Here is a 26,994-nt window from a genome sequence, read left to right on the forward strand (position 1 = left end):
TTAGTAGTTGCTATTTTAGGGAAGACCCTGGCCAGCCAGGAGCCAAAGACGGCAGTGCCGGAATCTTCAGCCGAGTTACGGTTAGGAACTCGGAAATAGATGATAGGATGAAATCAGGGAACTGGAGAGAAATCACCCACAACGGAACGGGCGGATCAGAGAACCGAGGAGGATTGAGTCCTAGGCTGTAGCGGTCCACCTTCTCTATGAGGCAGAACTCTTGACCTTAAACCCTGCTCGCGCTGCCGTTCCTCACCTCAGCAGAAACAGCATCGATGCTTGTGTACGCACACACACTTTCTCAGACGGCTATTTCATATTCCTCAAATTTCAGACTGTTTCTAAATTAACTCCAGACTTTTATGTGAGGTATTAAAATGACCAGAAATCGGGTTAAGAGATAATTTACAGAACCTCAGATGAATCCGTCTTTTTCTCCCGTGCTTTGTCCTTACCTAGACTCTTTATGCCTTTTTTTTTTTTTTAAATCGGTAAGTGCACGATTATTGCATTTTCAGAGGATGCCTCCTGAAGTAGTGGGTTGGCTGGAAAGGCCGTGAGGAACCTGGTAGGTGAGACAGCGGCTTCCCAAAGGCTCCATGTCTTAATCCCTGGAGGCTGGGAACGTTACCTTATATGTCAGAGAGGGTGGTTTTTGCCATAGGCAGAGGCGGTTATGTTAAGCATCCTGAGATGGGGGGGTGGAGTGGGTCCTGCATTATCCCCTAACGCCGCCGCATGTAGGACGCAGAGGGGGATCTGAACCGACAGAGATGGGAAGGCAGCGGGACCGGAGACCAGGGAGGCGGGGGTTGCAGTGATGTGGTCAGGAGGCAGGCAGCGCCCAGAGCCTGGCTACCAGCAGAGACAGAGAAGACAGGCTCCCCCAGAGCTCTGCAGGGAGCGCCCACTGCCGGCAGGCACCTGGCCAGGGTCCAGGGGAGGGGACTTGAGACTTGTGGCCTCCACAGCTGAGAGAGAACAGTCTTCCGCTGTTCTGAGCCACCTCATGGGTGGCCATGTGTTAGAGCAGCCACGGGAAAGTAAGACAAAGGGAAATAAATGCCTTTGCCAGTCCTGCAGCGGCCGTGGCTTACAGGCAGCCGCCGTGGAGGGTCAGAGCCAGGAGGAGGTGTGCTGGACCCTCGGGGGGCCACGGGTGATGGTGACACCCCCACCCCACCCCCCGCTCACAGGAGAATCTCCATGCCCGCCTCCGCACCTCTCCCGACAGCTCCTCTCAGCTTCAGGCTTTGGTTCTTTATCATCTCTGCCACCAGAGAAGGAACCGGAACACATTCACACTTGGGTATATATATCGCTGTTTGTAAAGTGTGGAGAGGGGAGGGCAACACCCATTCCCCCCGCCTTGGCTTAATTGATGTTTATTATTTTACTTACATGCATTAAACAGATACGAGTTCCACTTACAGTTCCCATAAAATTAACAGAAGGAGCCAAGTTAAATATAGATCAATCAGTGAAGCCAATAAAATTCAAGCAGCAAAAGTACATTCTGTGTGACAGATGACGAGGAATCCTGAAATGGCAGCCCAGGCGTTTTGCTCCCGGGATGCGGGTACTTGGGGTCCCCCGAGCCGCCTCCAGCAGCACTGGGCGAGGGCTTGCTCCAGCCGCCATCTCTCCGTCGGGAGCACCGCACACCTCTGTTCACGTGACAAGCTGTATCTCCATCTGGGCAGGTTAAATTAGCCGGCCGTGGGGTTGGTGCGTCCGGAAGATGCAGGCCAGCTCCGACACTGCGTTCGGGTGGGAGTCGGTGCTTATGATCAGGTTAGGACTTCATTAATGGTTAAGAAAAATAAACAGTGGAAAAGCTAACAAATGATCAACCAAAATCAAAATAATAATAATTCTTTTTTTTGTACTCTCAATTCTACAACTGGTCTCTAGATCTCATTCATTACATTTTACCCATTCGGATTTTAGTTTTTCTGGGGTTTATTCCTGTGATTCTTTTTTTTAAGTTAATTTATTTTGTTTATTGAGAGAGAGAGAGAGAATGAGCAGGGGAGGGGCAGAGAGAGAGGGAGAGAGAGAATCCCAAGCAGGCTCAGCACTGTCCACGCAGAGCCTGATGCGGGGCTCGAACTCACAAACTGTGACATCATGACCTGAGCTGATACCAAGAGTCAGACGCTCAACCGACTGAGCGCCACCCAGGCGCCCCGTTCCTGTGATTCTTGAGAGTGTGCTTATCTCTCGATACTGACAGACGACTCCTATCAAAGTGAAGAATGTGTCTCACTTACATGCCTCCCGCCTCCTGTCTTCACTCTGTTATGAGATCTTTGAAGTCATTTTTAAGCCCTTGATAAGGGTCTTTCTTAAACTGATACGAAGACATCTTTATGTACACGTCTCGTTCCTCCGACCTTAAGTGGCAAGTCTTGACCTCTCGATGGCTGAGCTGGGGAAGTCTGCGTGCCTCCCCCTCCCCCCCTCCCCCCGGCACCTCCTGTTCTTCCTCTCAGCTTTGGGTAATATTTGCAGCCTCCTTTCTCTCATTACTAAAATCTCCTTCCAAATAATAGCAAGTTGGCTGAAAAACGGAAAACTCATTGCAGACATCCACAGTTTGTCTGCAGGCACTCGCACCAAGTGAACTCTCATTTCTCCAAATCCATCAGTAGCTACAATTTACTTATAGCTACTTGGAGCTTGACTTTCTTAAACAAACCAGTTGTCTTAGCACTTCTAATGGACTGTTTCTATTTGAAAGGAACACGTAAAACTGTCCTCATTGAAGACAAAATGAATGTCTACATAGAATGTGTTCCTCAAACATGTGGGTCGGCTTAGAAAGGTTGCAGAACGGGGCACCTGGGTGGCTCAGTCGGTTGAGCGTCTGACTCTTGGTTTCAGCACAGATCATGATCTCACAGTTCATGGGTTCAAGCCCCATGTTGGGCTCTGTGCTGACAGTGTGGAGCCTGCTTGGGATTCTCTCTTTCTCCCTTTCTCTCTGCCCCTCCCACATGTGCGCTCTCTCTCTCAAAATAAGTGAATAAACGTAAAACAAAAGAAAGGTTACAGAATACAAGATCTACAAATACTGTTTCTGTGTACTACCAACAAAAGTTGGAAGTTAAAATTTTGAAACTACCAGTTGTGTAAGCGGGCTCAGACTGACATAATAAAATACCACACACTGAGTGGCTTGAACAACAGAAATTTATTTTCTCATAGTTCTTGAGTCTTTAAGCCCAAGACCAAATGCCAGCAGGGTTGGCCTCTAGGGAGACTGCTCTTTCTGGCTTGCAGAACGCACCTTCTCACTGTATCTCATGTTACTCTTTGTCTGCATGCAGAGAGAGAGAGGGAGAGAGAAAGGGAGAGAGGAGAGAGAGAGAGCGACCTCTATGGTCACTTCCCCTTTCCTTACAAGGACTCTGGTCCTGTTGAAGTAGAGTCCCATCTTTATGATCTCATCTAACTTTAACGACTCTTCAGGGGCTCTGTCTCCAGTGTAGTCAGGCTGGGGGTTAAGGCTTCAGCATATGAATGGGAGAGGGGTGCAATTCGGTCCATAGCCAGTACTCATGGATATTTTGGGGACAGTTAACTTGCCTACACCATCTGACCTCCAGCCCTTAAAGATTCACATCCATCCCACATACAAAGTACATTGTCTCCACCCTAAGTTCCGGAGACGTCCCACGCTTACAGCATCAACTCAAGTTCCACGGTCTCATCAGCTCAAAAGTCCCAAATATCGACATCCAAGTCACCTGGACGAGTTATGCTAAGACTCTGGGTGTGATCTGTATTGCAGCCTGTAGACAGACATGTTCCCTGGTTTAAATTTCATCATTCGAAGTTGTTGATCGTGAAGGGTGACTGCACTTCTTCCTTCACTATGATAAGCATCCCTGGGGGATACTGTATCATCTACAGTAGATGGCGCCCATTGCACTTCTTTACAGAAGGAGGAAGCATCTAACTGGAGGTATCGATTCCAGCATCTGCTAGCCCCAGACACGGACCACCCGCTCAGCTAACATGCTGGCTGCGTAAAGGGAAAGGTTGCGCATGTTTTCATAGCCTTGTCTTTATACTAATAGCTGTCCACGTTAGGTTGGTCAGTAATGAAACAAGTGGCAGGCATTTGCTGTTAAGCAAAAGCTATTATCATTGGAGCTTGTGACTGAATGGCTCAGACTTTGAAACGTAGACAGTTTTTTTGATTTCCACGTGTTCTTCTGACGCGTGTATGAAAGCAAACAACTGTTATCAGCTTCTATAGAAATAACATTCACATGTTCACACTGACTTGTTCTAAATATCTGGGGTCCTTTGACTCTGGGCTCAGGCTCAGATCTGCCTCCCCCATGAGGCTGTATCTGGCCGTCCACTATAGTCTGTCTCCTATACGTGACACCTGCTACATGACACATCCCCGTGGGCCACTGTTGTTGTGTGCTTCTCGTGATCTGATGTGGTGGCTACATTTTTCTAATTAAGGAAATATGCCCATAAAAATGGCTTTTTAAGCTTTTCCTTTATTTATGGATTTTTTTAAACCTGGAGAACGTAGTGTTTTATCACTAGCACTACCTGCCTGAGATTTTCTGTATTTTATAATTTAATTAGCATCCCGCTTCTGGAATAGGTCTACACAAGCTGGAATCTGTGAATAACGTCAGCGTTCAGATTTCCCTGCAAATGTGGTTAATGCAGCTTGACCAACTCCTCACACATCTTTGGAGAAGCCCTGTAACCACTCAGTAGCTCGTGTCTGCCTTCCGTAAAATGGCTTTCTTTCCTCCTCTCTCCTAAAGGATCAAGAGCTAAAACCATCAGTGTCCTCCCAAGACTGCAAAGCTTTTTGGAGTCGTTAGTTTTTCCAATTTCTGATACAAGCAGAAGTAACTAGAGACTTCTGACTAATCGCGCAGATTTCCTTCCTTCCTAAATTGTGTTTGTCAGTAGCCAACCTCCGCTTGCAGTGATTGAAAGCCTCAAGAGGTTACGCTTCCCATTAATCCATTGTAGGGTGGTGGAATTTATTTCTAATTTTAAAAATCTCTAAGGAACATTCCAAAATGTTCTCCAGTAATTGTGCTGCTTAACAACATAACTGTTTAACAAGCACCAGGAAAGGAAAGGGGCCCGGGCAATTTGCATTATATTCTGACCTACATAACGATAACAGCCTCCCTGCAGATGATCACGTGCCTTCGCATGCCAGGAAACTGATCAGATTGCCACGTGTGTTGCAAGTGCTCTGAGGTTATCCGGCTATAGCACTACATGCAACCCCTCCCCAAATTACTTTCAGGAAGAAAGCCAGACCAGAAGAGCCACCAGCCACTTCATGTATCTCTGTGTGTACATTGACTTCCGGTCTAAGATGGCAGTTTGAGCCCAGAAATCTTGTCCTTTTGGCTTGAACCATGTAGAAATGAGAGAAAATAAATAAAAATATAGCTGCACTCAAAAACAAGAGTTTTTATATACTTGGAGCAGAAAGGTGTCTTTGCAAGAAGGACCAGGTGAAAACCTACAGCACCAAGTAAGTCTGAGCTCATGCCACCCTCAAGGGGCAGAGGATGACGCAGACCCAACAGGAAGGGCTAGGATATTGGTGTCCATGAGGGGCCAGGGATGGAACGAGTGCCCCCACCTTAAAACTGGGTTCACATTCAGAGGATCTTGAATCACATCAACCACGCAGGGCAGAGGGTCCAGCCCAGATGGCCGCATGAGGCCTACACAGAGCCTCAAAGTGCCTAGGACATCGCTCACAACCACACCACAAGGGGTCTGTTGTGACCCAGGATGCCTGCAGGGCAGAAGTTTACAAGTAAGAATCACAAGGACCCCCAGAAACTATCCCCTACAAAGCAGACCACCCGCTTAACACACATGAGAACTTCAATCCAAAGAAATATAAATGAATAGGGACATTAGAAAGTGACATTTTAGGTTTTTTAAAAAAAAAATTATCAGTGTCATGTAGGAGCTTATAACTAGATGATCTTGAAAAGGTGCTAATTAGGAATATTAGAAACTAAAATGTAATTATTCGAGATTTTAAGTCAGTAGCAGGATGAAGCTCTCTAAAGAATGCTAAAAACAATGACAAAGTGGAAAATTGAATGGAAGAAATCATCCAGATGCTCCCAAAGACATAAAAATATGGAGAATACAGAGAAAAAGCCAGTAAGGTGGCGATTGTACCCAGCGGCTCTCACACTGGGTCCACCTGCACCCTAGAAGGTAGGCTAGGATGAAGGAGAAGCAGTATCAAAGGAGTTCTGATAAGGAGAAAGGTAACTCTTAGACTGACAGTGTTACTGGGTGATAAGCCTGATTTTTATTTTTTAATGTTTTTTTTTTATTTTTTTTATTTTTTTTATTTCTAGGAGAGAGAGAGAGAGACAGCGTGAGCAGGGGAGGGTCAGAGAGAGAGGGAGTCACAGACGGAAACAGGCTCCAGGCTCTGAGCTGGCAGTCAGCACAGAGCCCGACGCGGGGCTCGAACCCACGAACCGCGAGATCATGACCTAAGCGAAAGTCAGACGCTTAACCGACTAAGCCACCCAGGTGCCCCTAAGCCTGATTTTTAAATAAAATCCACAAGTAGACATTTTCTTTCTCTTATTTGCCATTTGTTATTTTTATCTTATTTTTAATGTTTGTTTTTTTTTTTATTGAGAGAGAGAGAAAGTGGGGGAGGGACAGAGAAGGGAACAGAGAATCCCAAGCAGGCTCTACATTGTCAGTGCAGAGCCCGATGCAGGGCTTAATCCCAGGAACCCTGAGATCATGACCTGAGCCCAAGCCAAGAGCTGGACACTCAACTGACTAAGCCACCCGGGTGTCCAACGAGTGGACATTTTCTAGTGAAATTTCAGAATATCAAATATAATGGGAGGATCTGCCTTCATCTCTAGACCTTTCCCAGTCACACTGTCTCCTGCGCCAAAGCCGGCACACACGATTCCCTGAGAATGCCGCGCTCCCCGACACCTTCCTATCCTTGCTTTCCTTCTAGCTCGAATGTTCTTCTTTTGTGTCTTTATCTTGGCCTGCAGGTGCTTTCCTCGGAGAATTCTTTCCAGAATTCCTCCCACTTCGTTCTCCCTCGTCAGGGCCAGCTCCACTGCTCTCAGCACGGAAGCTCTTGCAATATTCGGGCTCTCTGAGCTCCCTCAAGTCTTGACTTACGATGTCTCAATGTTAATTATTCCCACTGAAAAAAATAAATGATAATTATGTGACCTGATAAAGGTATTAGCTAACTCTTCAAAGGCAATTATATCACAATATATAATTGTACCATGTCAGTTAGCTGCACACTTTAAATTCCAGCATTATAATACAGTGTTATTTTCTACATTCGCTGTACTGTGCATTAGATCTCCCAGACTTATTTGTCAGCTACTTGCAAATATATTTCATAATCACTGGATCACAGTGTAACTTCACTAGATCAATGTCTGGTGATCTTTGAAATGTTCAGTTATTGTTTGTTTTTCATACTGAAATGCATCGTATTTGCAGCCCTCTGTCTTTTTCCGGGGATGTGTCAGTTGCAGATGGAAAGGTCCTACAGGGAAGAATTAGGTTTGGTTTAACATGTTTTGTTCAGCACCTGGGAGAGCTCCACATATACTCAGGTTTAATGAGAAGGCCACTTTGAAAGGCATCATTCTCGACATTAATCCTATTTGACTCTTGATTTCAGGTCCGGTCATGATCTCATGGTTGTGGGTTTGAGCCCCGCTTCAGGCTCTGTCCTGATAGCACAGAGCCCAGAACCTGCTTGAGATTCTCTCTCTCTCTCTCTCTCTCTCTCTCTGTCTCTGCCACGTGCACACGCATGTTCTCTCTCAAAAATAAAATAAACATTTAAAAATTTAAAAATCTATGCACTAGGATCCTACAAGAAGCCTTGAAGATTTCATTCAGAAGGTATTTATTTATGTTCTCATGTCATCTAAAAAAGATTCATTCTTACTGTTTTCCCAACCTGCCACAGATCTTGAAACAGAAAATTAAAAGAGGCAGAGGGCACTGTTGAGCGCATGCGGCGTGACCGCCCACACAGTGGAAGCTGGCTCAACAGGCAGAAGCTGGGAGGAAAAAGAGACATGAGAACCAAACATGAAAGTGTAAAACAACATGGGTGTGAAAGCACCTCTCATAGGAGGCACACAACCAAACCCCCTACTTGGCACTGGGGCAGCCCCACACCGCAGCATGAGGGCCCCGAGTCTTCAATAAAAGCACCCCACCAGTTGGCATCTCCTCTTCAGGAAGGTGGGAACGGAAGTACATAATTCTAGGTGGATGACGTACATTGGAAATGGTTAATAATGTTATTGGTATAACAGAAGCGAGAGTGGTTTGAGGTGCTACCCTGTGGGGTTAATCTGTTAGCTTCGACCTCCAGAAATAGGATAAGCATTGCCAGATTTCTACAGTCTCACCCGCTGGTGCCATTAACTAAACATCTCCTCTTGGGGTGGATATTAGATTCGTACCTTCAAGGCTTATCTCATGTGCTTACTGCCAAGTGATCGAGATGAAGCGAGGCAGAATCTGGTAGTGTGCACACAGACATTTGAGGTGTGATCCTATCTGAATAAGAACTGATTCGCAGCCCAGAGGCAGCCAGGGACAAGTGAGGCATATGGAGAATAAATACCTAAGAGATATGTTAATTGCCTTTTCATTCCCAGGACCCAACATGCGGCCTGTAGTTGGCATTTAATAAATGCATGATGAATGGCTGATTACATCACACAGTTGAGATCCATTCGGGACATTTGTTCCTTCCTCTCTTGACCATTCCCACCTTGTTGTTCATAAATCAGTCTTGAAACAATTAGCTCTTTCCCTAAGGAATATGATCTGTTACGTGTTCAAGTGGAGGAAGAGAAATGATACCATTTTCTTGCATCATGATCTCCTTACCATAGTTGTTGATATTTTCATTGAAAATAAAAAGCATGACTGGCTTTTGTTCAGCCTTTATCAAAAGTATATGTGGAAAGTATATGTTTTACCATATGTACTATTTCTGAAGGGCAACCAGAATGTTTTATGGTCCTCTCTTTCCACCAAAAAGTAAGAGGTTTAACTATTTGCCTTGTTCTTTTCTAGCTGAAGATAACAGCCTGTCTCAGAAGAAGAAAGTCACAGTGGAAGATCTCTTCAGTGATGACTTCAAAATTCACGACCCCGAGGCTAAGTGGATAAGCGGTGAGTCCTGCATCCCGCATGTGCACAGGAAGGCGCTCTTCCCTAATTTCCATTTAGTATTCTGCCTCTCACGTTCTCTTTCCGGCCGTAGAAGTGGATGCACAGAGCTCCTTGCTGTGATAATCATCTTATTATCATTCTAAGAAAATGTGTAGCTGGTAAAATGGGCTGTTCCTTCGTGAGAAATGGGTCCTCTGTGTCACCTCCCTGAATCATTATTTCTCAGGCGGAGATGTGAGATGTTGCTAAGCAACAGGAACAGGCAGAGACAGCCGAGCTTCCCTCCTTCTCCGTGTTCCTTATTCCCTTTCGTGCGGCCCCCGCTTTCACTCCCCACTGGATAGAGGGGCCGAAAGGAACCCCCAAGGATTCTTCTTGAATGCCACCGAATGAACTGTGGAGCCTGGTGCCATGTGCAGCTAAATGCATTCTCCTCTTGAACTTTAGTCTGGATGTGATCTACTTGTCTTGATTGAGGAGAGTTTTAAAACAACAAAGCAGAATTGGAGGCCAACGGCAGTTTCTTCATGATGTGTTTTTTGGTCCAGAACACAATCCATTTCATCTAGTTGGGGCTGAGCTCATTTTAAAGCGCAGTCACGGGAGAAAAGGTGTAAACGATGGTGTACCGTCCTCTACAGGCTTTCCTCCCTCCCCCTAAATTGGTACAGGCTGTGTACCTCTCCTGCTGTCTCCGCAGATGTTTTCATTGAGGGGGCCTCTGTGGGATGTGCTCAAAAATTAATCCTCAGATCAGAGAACGTTTCTAGTGGAATGCTCGAGGTCTAGTTCAAATCCTGGCTTTTATAATAAATGAGGCCCAGAGAGGTTAAATGGGGATTTTTCTAGGTCACAGAGCTCGCTGTTGGCACAGAGGCATTTGGAGGCCTGTCTCCCGACTTCAGATTTAGTGCCCTTCCCACTACTGTCTTGTTGAGTGACACAGTGTTATTGTGCTTTTTTGCTGTCAGACTGTCTCTCAGATGCTTCTCATGCTTCACAGACTCTCAAAATCAACGAGCAATGACTCTTTGCCATCAGTCTCCTTCTAGAACTGGAGCGTTTCTTTTATCCTTAACTGTGGCCTTAGTATATGTTTCTGATCCTTAGATTGGCTTATTTAAAACTGAGAGAAGTAGATGGATCCCAGGGGGAATGTATTTTCTACAAAGGGAACTGGGAAGAAATGAAAACCGTGTGCTGGGAATAGCAGGTGTGTGGGGGGTGGGGGTGCTCACAGAAATCCCAAACATGGATAGAGCCGAGGCCTTTTTGTTTAATGAAGGACGTCATTTGGTTTTTGTTCTGAGGGAGATTTTGGACATGCTTTCAGTCTGTGTTTGCCCATGGCATAGGCAGGTGGAAATTACCAGTAGCAGGCTCCGTGCCCCATCTTGGGAATGAAACGTGATTACTCTCTTCTCAATGAGTGCAAAGCCATATTCTAGAAGCAGAACCATGAGTGACCAGTGGTATTTCTGACACAAAATGCACAGAGAAGGCATCTCAAAGATGGTGTAGAAACTTAGTCTTCAAGGTGCGCCTGGATGGCTCAGTTGGTTAAGCATCTGACTTCAGCTCAGGTCGTGATCTCACAGTTTGTGAGTTCAAGCCCCGCATCAGGGCCCTCTGCTCTCAGTGCAGAACCCGATTCAGATCCTATCTCCCTCTCCCTCTGCTCCTCCCCTGCTCTCACAAGCTTTTCAAAAACAAAACATTCCGGGGGCACCTGGGTGGCTCAGTCGGTTCAGCGTCCAACTTCAGCTCAGGTCATGATCTCACAGTTCGTGGGTTCAAGCCCCACATTGGGATCTGTGCTGACAGCTCAGAGCCTGGAGCTGCTTCAGATTCTGTGTCTCCCTCTCTCTCTGACCCTTCCCTGCGCGCGCTCTCTCTCTCTCTCTCTCTCTCTCAGAAATAAATTTAAAAAAAACATTAGAGAAAAAGAAACTTAGTCTTCAAGAATGGCTGGGAGTTAACTAATTAGAGAAAGCAGAGAATAGACTCCTGGGGAACGTAAGTCTAGAATGTGCTAAACCTTGGTGGGAAAACCAAAGGTTAGCTGAGAGATGATACCCATGGATAGAGAAGAAAAGCAAGTGGAGAGAAAGAAAGAGAGAAAGGAAGGGAGGGAGAGAGGGAGAACACCTGGGAGAGAGGCAGAATCTAGGGATGAAACACGTTGGAGACGAGGAATACGGAACCAGAGTTATGGGCCTCAGAGCAGGTCAGAGGAGCCCTGGAAAGCCTCCATGGAGTCCTGAAATAATATATCTACATCTGTTTATTAGGGCGCCCATAGTTGCAGACTTGACCCAACTCAGCTTTCTATCAGCAAAAATAAATACATAAATAAAAATTTTAAATATGCAGAGACTTGGAGTCACAAGAGGATGTAAGTCCCTGCTGGAACCGGGTTGGTTGTAAGGAGTTTGTATTTCATGAGCTAATTCACACTGCAGATGCCCATGTGGAGCTGGTCCAGAGGTATGCCGGCTCTCCGGCCGGAGGAAACAAGCCAAAATTTCTTTATCCGCAAAGTTGGGAGTCAATACGAGCAATTGAGAAGTGGCCTTGTGCCCAGCAGAAGAGGCCCAGACTGCCTATTGGGCAGGTTAATTGTATTCATCAAGACTGCCTGCGGTTCTAAACAGACATGGCTTTGGTGTCCAGGCGCTTTCTTAGGAGAACGCCTCCTTTATAAATGTGCACGTTGAGTTTGATGTTGCGCTGAGTAGTAACCAGGTGGCCGGGTCTCTCCGAAGACCAGTCTCCATCCAGAGTGTAAGAGAACATGATTGACCTTCTCTATACTTGACTCTCACTGTTCCCCCTGCACTGGTCTTTCATGCACTTCTCTTCCTGATCATTCCCTTTCTTCCTGCTCCCTAAAACTCAATAGCTTACAATGAGTGAAGCAGCTTTGCAGTGATGAACTGAGTCTTTATAATTGATTTTTCTGAATTACCATAAATAATTCATTCATTTTTTTTAATATCACAAGTTTAAATGTTGAGATCCAGGAAAGATTATAACATTCATAGGATTATGGAATGATCTGAAGCTGGGTGAGCTCTAGAAGTTATCAGAGCGTGGCTCTATTCAGTTAGTGTTTACTGAGTGCCTACTGTGCAGCACGCAAAGTTCCGGGTCCAGGGAACTATTTCTTACCTGAAGACTTGGGAGTTGCCCTTGTCAAAACCACCGTCTACCCCCACCATCACCACTACAGTCTCCTGAATCTCCTCTTCTTCCTTTCTTCTCTGTCTACTCCTCTTCTCTAACTCATCATCATCACCATCACCACCATAACCATCACCTATCACATCATCACCATCATCACCATCATCATCATGATCATCGTTGTAATCACCACCACCACCATCATTACCATCATCCTCATCATCACTATCATCACCATCATCACCATCATCCTCACCGCTGTCATCCCCACCATGACCATTATCACTACCATCGTCATCACCACCACCACCATCATCTACAAGGATTTCCCATATTATATGTTCAAGGCTAAGTGCTTTATACATAAATCACTTAGCTCTCACAGCCACCATTATTCCCATTTCAGATGACGGAACTGAGGCTTAGGTGTTTAAATGACTTGATCAGTGTCACAGTTAGTAAGTAGCAAAATTTGGACTGGAACCTAGGTCTCTCTGCTTTATATAAACTGTGCTACATTGGATAGAACCCAGGTCTCCGGTGTCCAGCCAGTCTCTTTCACAACCCCACTAGCTACCTTGTATGTTCTATCCAAGACGATAGGTTGTGAATATTTCAGACTTACTGCTCTCCCTTAAATTCTCTATTCTAGCGTCTCTCATTCCCATGATGTCGAACTAACAGAATACCTGAGTGATAAATAAAATGATGTAATTCCCTATGGAGAAAGAGACTTGATGTTTTAACCACTAAAGTCAACAAATGCATCTTGGGTTTAACGTTGGAGTTAATAGTCTAGAACCTAATACACTTTATTTATCAGGAGAAAATTTATAAGGTTAGAGTTAAATTTCTCCTCACCCATTTTCATACTAGGGATTTGTTTCAATCTCCCTTTACTGAAAATGATTGGTGTAATAGCCTTCATATTCTCTGCCCTCTCTCCCTCGTATATTCATTGCAACCAGATAAGGCATGTGGATCAGTAAAATTAACCATAACCAAAGGCACACACTGAGCACCCCCTAGAAAGGAAGAGGCACCCCCTCCTCAAGTTGGCCACAGTGCGGTGTCTCCACATTCTCACTCAGTGGAGGGAGCTCTTCCCCTTTTCCAGTAACCACACTGCACTTCTCAGCCTTGTGGGTCCCTTGACGTGCTGTGCTGGGTGGGATTCCGTGACAGGAGGGCATCAGGCTTCCCACCCAAGCACCCGCTGAACCTCCTGCGTGCAGTCGCCACTAACCTGCAGGCAGCTGCATCTCACGGTCACCTCTCAGACCTCAACCTACTTCACCGACTAGCAGTGTTTGGCACGACTGATCACTCGCTCCACCTGGGGAAACTTTCTCCTCCACCTGTAGGTCATCCTGTTCTCTTGGCTTTATTTCAACATCATGGGGGGCGACTTCTCAGGCTCCTGTGCTACTTCTTGCTCTTCTCCCTGACTTTCCATGGTGGTGGGTCTTGGGGCTCAGCCTCTAGTCCTCCCCGTTGAATACCTGCACCTCCTCCCTTAGCATCTTCATCAAGTTCCATGACTTCGAGTATCTTCCATCGACTGATGCCTCCTAAATTTGTATGTTCACACGGCGCTTCTCCAGACTTTTTCAGATGTCTCATGGACTTCACAACCTTAAGCTGGACAGCTCCAGATAGGAGTTCTTGGTCAACCACCCCTCCCGCCCCCCACCACACAAACCAAAAAATAACACCTGCTTTATCCACAGCTTCTCCCAATTCAGTTCACGGGAAATCCATTCTTCTGGCAGAACGGACTAAAAAACATGGAGTGTTCTTGGCTCTGTTCTGTCTCTCGTACCTCCTAGCTGATGCATCAAGAACTCTTGCTAGCTCTGCCTGACACGGTCAGTGCCCATTAGACTGACACGTGTAGGCTCATGCCTGCCACTGGCGTACTTGGGAGTGTGGTCCAGCGGAAGCATCAGCACCAGGAGCAGGGCTCTCCAGTGGCTCCGCAGAGAAAGGCTCTCATGCAAGGGGAAGGGGCCGCTGAAATGACTGGGGTGGAGGTTTTATGTTTCCAGCTTGTAGATGTCTGCGATCCTTACACCTCCAATTTCTCCTCAGTGCGTGCTCCCTCCGCCCTCCGGGGGAAATCATTCACACCCGTGACTGAGGTTACTGTTGTCTGTCCATGAGCTTCAGTTCTGTATCCGACTCAGACACTCTTCTGAGCTCTCAGCTTGTGCTGCATGTTGCAGGGTTGTGTGTGCGTGTCCCCCGGCGGGTGCACACATCCACGAGGACGTCTGATGGACGCCTCACGTGCTCATGCCCAGCACTATACTGCCCTCCCCGTCCCCCCTCACAGACCTCGGGCTGGCTCCCCACGGCTCTTAGGATGAGGCACACGGTCCTGGCCCTGGGACCCTCTGTTTCTTGGACTCTCTGCGATCCGTCTTCTGCTTACTTCCCACTTACTAACGTCAGCCTTTCTTCACCCTCTGGTGTCTCCGCAGCTTTCCCTACTCTGGGCCGACTTGACTTTTCTTCTGATTGCTCCCAGAGCCCACGTTCTTTCTTCCCGAGGCTGCCCTTCTGCCCAGCACGCCCCCTCTTCTCTGTGCCCCAGCTCTCCCACTACCATCCTGCGAATGGTCATTTTCTTTTCGATCTGCCCTTTCTTACTCCATACGCAGGCTTTTCTGTCCTGCCTGAGCCTTCTACATCCAGGCTCCCCTGTATCCTGGACTTAACCTTTTCTTTTTTAACATGTATATAATTATGTATTCAATATCTGTCTTTCCTTGTCTCTATCAACTCCACACAGGTAGGATTCACATACTTTTATTCCCATGGCGCCCCAGCACCTAGCACAGAGCCTGGTTTACCGCCATCTGCTGGCGCGTCTTCAATACATCCCCATTTGGTACTCCAACAACCTCGTGCTAGAGTTAGGGAAACACATGGACACGCTATTTCACGTGGAAGGTTGGAAGGCTTTTCTGATGAAGTGATTGGAAGCCGAGGCGTGGATGTGAGAATCACGCAGATAGGCCCTCTACGGGGAGAGCGTTCTGGGCACCTGCCTGGAAGAGGTCAGGCAAGGAGAGGAGGGCACTACGGTACCTGAGAGCAGAGCAGAAAGTGGGACCAGATTCCGTGGGCTCTGGAGGAGGGAGACGGGCAAATGAACATGGGGTAAAATTTAGAAAAATGGGGCATTCAGCTTTGAGCTGTCAGAACTAAAGGTTTTGGAATAGTTGGATGACAGGGAGAAATTCAGCTGAAGCTTAGGGGTCGTATCAAATATTTTTATTATATACGTATTACATATTTATTGTCACAAATTAGAAAACAGGGTTGGGCACGTCTTCGGAAGATATGAAAACTCACCTGTAACTGCCCCGAAATAGCCACTATTAAGTTTTTATACTCACCCTTTAAGGTAATGTAATAGATGGGATCATACTAAGTGTATTAAGTAGGGGAGGGTTCATGACGTAGATCTTAAACATATTTCCACGCAATAAGTATGTATTTCCATTGTCATCTTAACGTCTGACGAGGATCTCATTACACAAACATGCCTTAACTTGGCCCACCTTCACGTGCTGGAAGGTCAGCGTGTGAGTGGAAGGAAGACGATAGATATACAGAGGTCTTAGCCTGGTTAACTGGAGCCGACCCCACGGACAGGGCGTTGGTTTCTGTGGTGAGATGGTGAGTCCGGGGTAGTTGACAAAGGTAACTAAATGGAAATTCTCTTTACATATGGAGGACCAGGCATGAAACTAGGTGAGAGTTTCTCCACTAGCTTGGAGAAGTGTGGAAAGTGTGCTCACCGAGGGGCTGCTAAAGTCTCCGGGTGTGGCCGGGGGGCAGGGTGAAGAGAGGAGGGCCTAAAGGTGCGGGGAAGAAAGGAGGAGACCCCAGTGGCTTGACATCGAGGAAGACACGAGGAAGTGCGTTAGCAGAGCCAGCCTACCTGCCGTGTGGTGGCAGGTGCGGAATGGCCAGCGGGAGTGGCCCACGGTGGCCACGCACGCCTTCTGCCGGCAGATGCCCCCCACTAATCCTGTTTCGGACAGGGGCGGGGGAGGGTGTAATATTTGGATACACACAGCTTTCGCGCTTGTAAACAGCAGGAGTGGCCTTCTCTGTGTCCGTGGCATCGTCCGCCCTGCACAAGTAGCGCGAGGCCACACGTTCTCTCCGTTAGCTTACTTGCCTCTTAGGCCGGCGGGCTGGGTGGGGCCTTGCAGATGGTCCGGAGCTCATGGCCTGCGCTGTGAGCTGCCCACGGCCGTCTGCCGCCTTTAGGGACCCTGCGGTTCCCTGCCACTTTCTTCAGGACACAGGCACGCCCGGGGCTGATGGGCAGAAGCTGCCTGCAGGCCTGGTTTGCCCCAGGGGGGAGCCTTCTCGTCTTGCTCTTCCTCCATGCAGCCCGTCAGCCCTGGTCGGCCCGCGGGGAGAGACCGCCGGCTGTGGCTGGCTCCAGAATCTGCCCGTGTTCCTCTCCTTTCCATGGATCCAGCCACTTGTGAGCAGAGAGCCCTCTGTGTCTCAGATGCAATACGAGAGAGACTGTAAAATTGGGGAAAATTGCTTCTTTTGAATGTAGGAAAATATCAGCCGAGAAGTATCTGTTTTCGAAGGTAAAATTGGAGACAGAGCACAGGGCTCAAAGAAACTCGATTTCCATATTTGCCTTTCCCTCTTCTCTTTTGTTATTATGAAAACACAGATGGATTTTCTTTTCGTATAAAGCTCGTGGGGTTGGATAGAGGGGGAATTCAAGTATAAAATGGTTTGGGCATTTCTGCTGCTTTTTGAAAAGCCACGTTTTTCAGTCAAAACCATAGCTTCTTAGAACCGTGGGGAGCACCAGCTCCCGAAAGGTCATCTGGTGCGGCTGGTGCCAGTTGGCCGGCAGTAGCTTCAGGAAGATGCCCAGAAAAGTGGCATCGCACAGACACGCTCTTCAATGTCTTGGTGAGTAGGTAAAGATAATAATAGTCATCAGTTGAAGTCATTACATAAAATAAGAACTAGACGAGATGGAATGAGAGTGCACGTTTGTGTAAACCACAAATTTTTACTCTCTCTCTTTTGTAGTGGTTTTTAAGACTCTACTTTTCCTGAGAAGAGAACCTCAGTTGTCTGGTATCAGGGGGCCAATTATGTCTTAGACTGTTTTAACGCAGTAGAACCCGTCCACACCATCGCTCCCGTCAGCTCAGACCGAGGCTGTTTTAGCAGCCACCTGCCTGCATTGTTCTGGCCCATTCTTAATGCATCTTCCACGTTTGCTGTGTGTGAGCAAAAACTGTTATCTGCTTAAGGTCCTTCTGGAAATGGAAGCCATTTTAAGACTGTAGCATTGAGTGCCAGGGCCAGTAGAAGCAACGATAGCAACAGTAACAGAAACAGTTAACCGTAGCAGATGGAATACCTCTGTTACTTGCTTTCAAACTTCACTGGAACTGGGAGGTAGGAGTTTTTATCTTTACTTTAGAAGTGAGGAAACACTGGGCGCCAGGGTGGCTCGGTCCGTTAAGTGTCTGACTTCAGCTCAGGTCATGATCTTGCGGTTCACGAGATTGAGCCCCACGTCGGGCTCTGTGCTGACAGCTCAGAGCCTGGAGCTGCTTCGGATTCTGTGTCTCCCTCTCTCTCTGCCCCTCCCCTGCCCATGCTCTCTCTCTCTCTCTCTCAAAAATGAACATTAATTTTTTTAATTAAAAAAAATTTTTTTATAAAGAAATGAGTAAACACCAAGTCAAAGAAACTCGGGAGCTTTGCCACGGTGACCTCGCCGCTCTCCCCTGCAGCCTCCCCTGCTCCTTGCCGCCCCTCTGCCTCGTCTCAGCGCGCCCTTGCCTGTCAGGGACCCTGGTCCCTCAGTCCCTCGTCTCCGCTCTTCTCTGCGTCTGAAAGCGCATGCTTCTCTGCTTCAGAAACTCTCCTCCGTCTTTTATGACCTGATGCAAAATCAGTTCTCTCTGGATTTTCCCCAAGTCGAATCGGTTTCTCGGGCTGTGATGGAGCTCCCTACCACTTTGCCCACAGCACCTGCCGGAGCCTCATCTTAGGGTCCCCAGCCTCGGGGACACGGCCTCCTGGCAGCATCTGGAGGAGCGTTTTCCCGAGGCAGAGGCACCCCCCACCCACGCCTCCTTTCCAAGGGGCTCACACAGCGTGCAGCCAGTGCACACGCCTCGGGGCCGCTGCCTATGGGAGCCCTACTGCCTCCATCACTTCATTCACGATTGGAGCGTAGGCTCTGCGGGCTCAGCCGGGCCACCACTGCTCCAGCAGAAAGAGGCCCGCTCTGAACCCCAGAACCTCTTCACCTTTGGCTGGTGCCTCTCGCCTCCCTGGGAAGTTTAAACGCCCTCCGCCTTTGTGCAGTGAGGTGTAGACCTTCCCAGAATGAAATCCACTCCAACTCTGAATGTTTGCATTACCAGAGGACGGGGCTTTTCCCCCCTTGGATCTGGGAAATGTATACGTATATGTACGTATGCACACACACACATGCATCTGTTTTGTCTTCTTGAGAAAGGGATCTCGAGGGAGGTGCAGATGTTATTGTGCCTCCTCAGTGGGGTGGACAGAAGTGCTCCAGGCTGTGATGTGGTTGCTGGAGCGCCCCTGAGTCCTCACAGCCCCTCTTTTCCCACACGCGCAGAGGAGCGGTCCGGCTTGAGGCCACGTGCGGCACTTCACAGGCCTCTTTCCAAGGCTGGGCGGGGGCGGGGGTGGCCCACGGCCCCACAGTGCTGTCCAGGAATGGCGGGCACCCTCTCACCCCGGCCACCACGGACCAGGACTCATGCGACTTGTTTCCTTTCCCTTTCCATCAAACGAAGAGCGCCTGTGAGGTTACCTCGGGCTCAGTCTACTGAGCCCAGGGTGAGATCTCTCTGTGTGCTTTCTCCGGAGCCGTCTTTTTAAAGCAAATCAGGAAGTTCCATTAATTAGAGACTCCGCATCCGTGAATGCAGTGACCCTCACACAAGCCCTGACATTATCATTTAGTGTTTCAATTAAGTTATCCCACAAAGTCCTTAACCACGTCAGCCTACTAGAGGCTAATTAATTATCATTGACATCTTTTCAAACATCGATCACCTTCTTAATTAATAAAAAATGAATCGCTTGCTCTCTTGCATAATTGAGTACAAACCCCCCATGACCCCTCCATCCCATCCACAGCACATCTAATTGTGTGTTGAGGTGTTTGTTTTCTTCTCTGTCTCGCCCTTGGCGGAAGCTTCTTGGGGCCATCGGTGCACGACTTCCCTTTCACTCATGGACCAGAGTGTGTGGCCTGCAATAAAGTCTCCATGGATATTTATCAGCTGAACAAAGGACCCGGTGACGGAGCAAACAGTATTCATGGAGAAGCTCCTAGAATCACAGGTTCTCTGGTTGATCGAAGAATAACCAGGTTTATTTGTCATAACTCTTGGCATTTTAAGGAACCATACATACATTTATCATGATAAATACGTATCTGATTGTTTTCCTCCTTCATTGGAGCGATCTAATAGGTGCTGGAGACGGCTTCTGACACCATATACCTGGTCACAGATACTCGCCATTTACTGATTATACACAAAAGGTACCCAACACTCTAGTAAGTTCTTTACATGCACAGAGCCACCCGAGGCGGGACATGGATGCCATTGTCTCCACGTGGCCCAGATATTCACAAAGCTTTTAGCCACGTGGGGTCAGTACAAGCATAAGCGTGAGCCCGTGTTGTATGGAAAGCCCCGTGGGCTGTTTGTGTTCTGTTATCCGGATCTCTTCCCAGGCTAACCCCTCGCCCCCCGCCATGACCCCAGGGTCGCGGTCGTCTCTCTTCTGCGCGTTTCTGTTCCTCGTGTGGACGTGGCACTGCTCCGTTCTGCCAGGTGCACGAAGTCTAAACTGCTTGGTGATGAAGGGCAAAGGGGGAGGGCACGGCACACCCCAAAAATGAAGGACCTGGAAACGAGCAGCACACCTCCCACTTCGGAAGGCATTCCTGCCTCGGAGAACTTCTGACGGGCCGCCCTTTGTCTCTTGCTGAGGACGCTTCCCAAACCCACGCGGCCTTGCGTTGGTGCTGTGGCTTCAGCCGTGGACCTTTGAGCTCCCATCTGTGTGCCCCGTCACTGACCGGGACGGAGGGGGCCAGAGGGGCTGGAAAGGAACCAGGGTTGCCTTCACGCTTTGCGTGGGTCTCATGGTCGCGTCGGAAGTGCTTGGCAAACTGTGCTCTCCAAGCTGAAGGAAGGAGGCTGTTCTGGGTCCTGGGGCAGATCTTTCTAACCCCTGGTGGTTTACACATGGTCGACGTGGAGCTCACCTCTCCTTGAGTCCCTTCCTGGCTCTTATTGAGTGGAAATAAGGGGGTTTATGGGAAAATCGTGGTGGCACCTCAGTTTTTGGACACTGAGCAGCTTGTAGACTTTCGGAACCAAGTCCCTGACCTATGGGCCAAGCTCCCCTCTCCTGCGCCTGGCCCGGCACAGACCGTGTCTCTGCCATGAAGCCCCTTACTCGTCCCCTCTTCCCCGAGTGTCTTGGGCCCCCATGCACCCTCCTCCCTGTAGAGAAGACGGGCACAGTGCCTTCCCTGCACCCAGCCGTTCCTGCCCCAGCTTCCTGCCCCGGGTGCCATGTAGACCTCCTCAACACAAGCCCAAAGAGCCAAATTAATAACTGTTTCCAAAGTACAGACACATTTTGGGAACCTCTATCCTTTGCTAAGCAAAGAGCCAACAAGTGAGATTTTTACCTTCTCCCTGTGGCTGAAGGCTTCGACACGGCTCTCATCACCCCCGAAAAGTCAGGGGAAAATAGAACAAACCCCAGAAATTCAGAAAGTAGCCCGATGCTTCCTGTTAACACCAGCTTTACAGATAAGGGTACCCAGGATCAGAGAGGGCAAGTCACTTGCCCTGGGCCACACAGCTAACAAGTGGCAGAACTAGTCTCTTAAAGAGTTCTGGCAGACTTCAGGTGTCTGGGTGGCTCAGTCGGTTGAGTGTCCAACTTCAGCTCAGGTCATATTCTCACAGTTTGTGAGTTCAAGCCCTGCGTTGGGCTCTGTGCTGACCGCTCAGAGCTCAGAGCCTGCTTCGGATTCTATGTCTCCCTCTCTCTCTCTGCCCCTCCCCCACTCACGCTCTGTCTGCCTCTGTCTCTCAAAAGTGAATAAATGTTTAAAAAAAGTTTTTTAATTAAAAAAAGAGTTCTGTTGGACTTACTCTGAAAATGTCCTCTGGGGATTCTGTGAACTTGCCCAAAGTTCGGTGGGAAACTTACGCTCGCTAAATGCAAGACCCTTAATGTACTGCCTGTGAGGTTGAATGCTCATGTGCACTGGGAGATGGAAGTGTCTGGGAGGAGAAGGCAGCGTCCCCTTCTCTTCCGGCACTTTCTCTCGGGAGCAGCCCAGCTCTTCAGCGGGGCCCACGGTCACATCTGGTGCACGCACTTCCTGCGCCCTGTTGCTGGTTTCTTGCTGGCCTGGCATCCTCAGGGCAGAAATGTCAGGGCATCAGGTCCAGTCTGCCAGCGGTCCCTCGTGGCCCCTTGAGGCTCCTCAGGCGCCGGGCAGGGGGCGTAACCGGATGTTACTCCCTCGTTTTTGCTCTTAGCTTCTCAGCCCCGTCACGATCATGCCTGGGCACCAAGTGTTTCCCTCAATGCGGTTGGGATGTGCAGACAAACGCCCAGGAAATAAGCAGATAAACCTGAAAAGGATGATGTTGCTGGATAACCTGTTTAAAGGGACTTAAATGAGTTTTGGTTTTTATTCCCCATCTGACACTTTGCTGGTAGATTGGCGCTGAAACCCGAGGTAGCTACGTGGGGGTTGGAAGTTGAGTCAGGAATCCTCGTGGGCAGATTTGTGCCAACCCCGCCCACGGCTGTTGGGGTTCCCCCTCTGGCAACTTAGTTTATGGTGGTAGCCAGAGGTCAGGAATGCTTCGTAGGAGACATTTTATTTATCTGCTCTCATCAAACTGCCTCAGAAGTGAGTCCCCTCCGCGTGTAGCCCCTTGGCGGTCTGCATGTGAGTGTGCACACAATATGCCGAGGTCAGAGAGGATGTCTGCGGTCCGCGGGTGAAAATGCACCTTTCAGGCTGAAGTCTGAGGGGTAAATGCAATACCAGTCTTTCCTGGGGTGTTTTCTTTTCTTTTCTTTTCTTTTCTTTTCTTTTCTTTTCTTTTCTTTTCTACTTTCCTTCCTTCCTTCCTTCCTTCCTTCCTTCCTTCCTTCCTTCCTTCCTTCCTTCCTATGTTTATCTATATTTCAAGAAAGCACAAGTCAGAGACGGGTAGAGAGAGAGGGGACAGAGGATCCAAAACAGGCTCTGAGCTGACAGCAGCAAGCCCGATGCGGGGCTTGAACTCACGAACCCCGAGATCATGACCCGAGCCGAAGTCAGAAGCTCAACCAACTGAGCCCCCCAGCGCCCCACCCCCCAACCGGGATGTTTCCTTTGCCGGCTCTCCCGCCAGCAACGCCTCACACTAAAATAGACTTAAAGTGCCTCGGTTGATTGTTCATCCTTAAGTCAAATTGTTGGGTTTTTTAAACTTACTTTTGGGTTATAGTCTCCAGATAAGTACATGGATTGCAGATAAAGTGCGTGTGCTGATTTGCCAGCCAACGGGCATCAGAAGCACTGACCACGTTAGCACTTCCCAGTAGTGATGCCCTCAGCTGTTGAGAGCCTTCCTCCTGGGTGACCCAGATCCCTCGGGAAGCCCTCGAAGCAGTGCCTCAGTGCCCAGGAAAAGAGGCTGTACCCACAGCTAAGAAGGTCTCCCTGCACCTTTACCCCTGGCCTCCTTCTGCCGTAGCCTCCAACTGGCCCACAGTCCCTGCCTCCTCCCATTTTTGAACGAGAACCAGCCATTAAAAGAACAGGAACTCCTTCACCCTCCCTCTTTGCCGTCCACCTGCATGTGTGCCTGATGAACTAGAGAGAGCGAATCGTAGCGGGAAGGGAGGTCATTCTCTGCTTTTTCTGTGGAAGCTCAGGTTCTCAGCCACCACCGCAGACTGTGACTGCCCCACGTTTAAGGGTGGGTCTGTGGGAACACCCGCGATGTAAGCAGGGGGTGGCCACCTTTCTCTGCTTAGCCATGACCTTAGCAAGTCTTCTGCTAATGTGTCTTTCCAGGACTTCCCTTCTGGGGGCGGGAACTTAATCTCCTGAAGCGATCTCTTTCCAACGTCCGTAGCTCAAGGATTCCGTTAGTGCACAAAACAACCTCTTTGTGGACCACACGACTTCAAACAATGTAAATAAGTAAGGGGGGGATCCTTTCCTTCACTCCATAAATAGTACGAAGCATCTGCCCAGAACTCTGGTTGGTTAGACAGTGATGTGAGGTCACAGAGACCTGCAAGAGGTACCTTCTATGTGTAGCATAAGGCGTATTGTAAATGTTAACTTGTATAGCATCTGTTCATTTTCATTTGCTTGATCATGCTGAGGGCGGTACCCCTCTGCCCAGTGCAGTGCCCAGAAAGTGTTAGTTAAATGTGTGCATAGAATGAAATATTCACACCATTTTGTTCCCCAGGAGGATTGGGGGACATCAGGTAACAATATAAGATCCGGCAACAGCAAAGACAAGTTGGTTTTATGGACATTTTATTTTTTTTATTTTTTATTTATTTATTTATTTTTATTTCTAGGAGAGAGAGCGAGAGAGAGAGACAGCGTGAGCAGGGGAGGGTCAGAGAGAGAGGGAGATACAGACTCTGAAACAGGCTCCAGGCTCTGAGCTGGCAGTCAGCACAGAGCCTGACGCAGGGCTTGAACCCACGAACCGCAAGATCATGACCCGAGCGAAAGTCGGACGCTTAACCAACTAAGCCACCCAGGTGCCCCAAGTTTTACGGACATTTTAAAAGGAATGGAAATCGCCTGTGGATTGTGACATCCATGGAAGCCCCTCCTTCTTGCCTCAACTGTGCTCTCTTCCTGCCTCCATCGTTGCCCTCACCCTCCCCTCCCACCTGTTCCCTATTCTGGCCAGACACCGGACCAGGTGTTTCTTGTACACCAGCTCATTTGGCAGTCGTGGAAATGGGCTGTGGCCGGTGGTGTTTCCATTTTGCATATGAGGAAACTGTGGCATAAGGCATCATCTGGGTCACATTTCTAGGATCACAGCAGAGAAGTGGCTACGGGTTTATCCAAAATCTACGACATGGACCCTTCCCTATGGACGGTCCTTTAAGCAGGAAGACCATCTTGTTCTCATTGTCCCTGTTCCTTCTGCATCTGGGGCTTCGTCCTGAAGATACGCCATAAATTCTCACTTAGGGGTTGAGACTCATTCAGGACTCCCAGAAACGGCCTGCACCAGCCAATTAAAAATCCATGAAGTTGCTGTATCTTCTTCATCAAGGCTAGGTGGTCCTGGGCTGCATGTTAAGCTGAGTTTCCTTTAGATCATGCTTTTTAATGTCACCAGGGTCAGTGGAAGCAGCCTGGAGGTCAGTACAGAGTTCTATGCGGGACCTTTCAGAGAAGTCATTGCATGTAGGACATGGCCTCGGGGAGCTGCGGGAGGACAGTGACCCCAAGGGCGCTGTAGGAGCTAGACCCGAGGGACATTTCCAAGAGCCCATGGTGCTCTGGGGTCAAGTGTGATTTTAGTGAATGAATTAAAAGTTGGGTGAGAGTCATTTCACAAGAGGATAAAATGTTGACGTGAATTCTCAGCTCATACTCAGTCATGTGTCAACAGAGACCTGGAACTTTCCGTGGTTCCAGAAGCTGGGCACCCACTGAAGGCCTCTAGGGAAATTCTATTTAACTTGACATGAAACAGTTGAGGTTTGATGGCCCATAGTTGCATTTTAAGATGTAGAAGAAGGAACTAAAATATTGAGATTTATTGGGGCCTCTGGGTGGCTCAGTCGGTTGAGCGTCTGACTCTTGATGTTGGCTCAGGTCATGACCCCAGGGTTGGGGGGTGGAGCCCTACATTGAACTCCATGCTGACAGCATGAAGCCCACTTGGGACTCCTTCTCTCTCTCTCCCTCTGTCTTTACCCTGTTTGTGCAAGCATGTGCACAATCTCTCTAAAAAAAAAAATTCAGATTTATTTTGTTCTGAAATGGACATCCCCTTTATCTTCAGAACACCTAGAGACATTAAGATAATTATAGTTTGATGACAGCCATCTTACGTAAGGAAAACACAATTCTCTGGACATAATCTTATTGGTTTTGCAGAATAAAAATGCCTAGAGTAGTCCATTTACACTACTTGCCTTGTTGTTAGGTTTTCTTGAACTATGTAATGATGTTTAATTTTTAAAAGAATTCGGGATAAGAAGCGCCATTTCTGGAGTTGCACATGGGCCATATGGATTGATAACCCTCTGCATATGGATACAAGCAAAGGGCTGTTTCATGTGTGAGCAAGATACACCACAGGTCTGTCAAACTCATGCGGTTTCTGGGTCCTTCCAATATGGCGCTGCTGGACTTCTCCAAGGAATAGTACGATGGGAAAAGCCAAGAGCCGTGAATGAACACCACCTACATCATGTGGTGGTTCCTACATCACGTAAATAGAAAGTGTGTGGACCAGGGAGGCAGGATAAGTTCTCCAAGTTTGTACATCTGGCCTCATGATTCCCAGCTCAGTGTTTTTTCTATCATTCCTCCTCCTCCAGATCAGTTGATTTCATCCATCCATTCATTTATTTGTTCATTTTGTCAGTAAGTGAAAAAATCATGCAAAGAAAAATAAGACCTGGCCCTTGCCCTCAGGCACTTGCAGACTAGAGGGACGTTGGGAGAGTTTAAGCGGCGTGAGGAATCATGAGCACTTTGCCGCGACAGAGTGGTGTGAGCGTGCACAGAACCGGCAGCTTCCTGCCTTGGGAGCTCAGGGAGAGTCCATGGGGGTGTCATTTACACCAAAGGGCCACTGGAGCATAAGCAGGACTTTGTCAAGTACACACGTATGTTGGCATAAGGCGGGAGGAGGGAATTTGGTTACCACTGCAGGAAAAAAACACACAGAGGCAGAGTTTGTGACACATCCAGAAGCTGATCCCAGTGTTGGTTCCGTTTAAGCCAACATTATCCAGAGACGGGTAGGGAATGAGGCTGCAGTGTGGACGGGGTCTCTGCAGTCTTCTCTGAGCAGAGGGGCCTGTGGTCTCTGAGTGGAGGGACCTGCCCTGTTCTGTTTCTCGGATGATGAGGGCTCAGCGTTGGTATAAGCTGGAGGGCACATAGATACATTTCGTGAATCACTTCATTTATATGCAGTCATTTCCAGGGCACAGAGAAGTGCAGAAGGAAGGCTTCAGCAAGGCTGCTTCGTTAATAAGCTCAGAATCTAGCCTGACGGCGAGTCCTCTGCACAAGTAGCTGTGTATGTACCTGGGTGCTGGAAGGGAAAGAAGAGAAAGAAAAAAAAAATCACCGAGCGCACAGTGCATTTACCAGGGGACAGCGGGGCCGCCTTATGCAGGACCTTGTTAATGAACATTAAATAAATAAATGAACATTAAATAAATAAATAAAACTTGCTAATGAACATTAAATCAACTTAAATT

Source organism: Crocuta crocuta, unplaced genomic scaffold (assembly GCF_008692635.1).
Source record: "Crocuta crocuta isolate KB4526 unplaced genomic scaffold, BGI_CrCroc_1.0 scaffold408, whole genome shotgun sequence".
In the NCBI taxonomy this organism is placed as follows: Eukaryota; Metazoa; Chordata; class Mammalia; order Carnivora; family Hyaenidae; genus Crocuta; species Crocuta crocuta.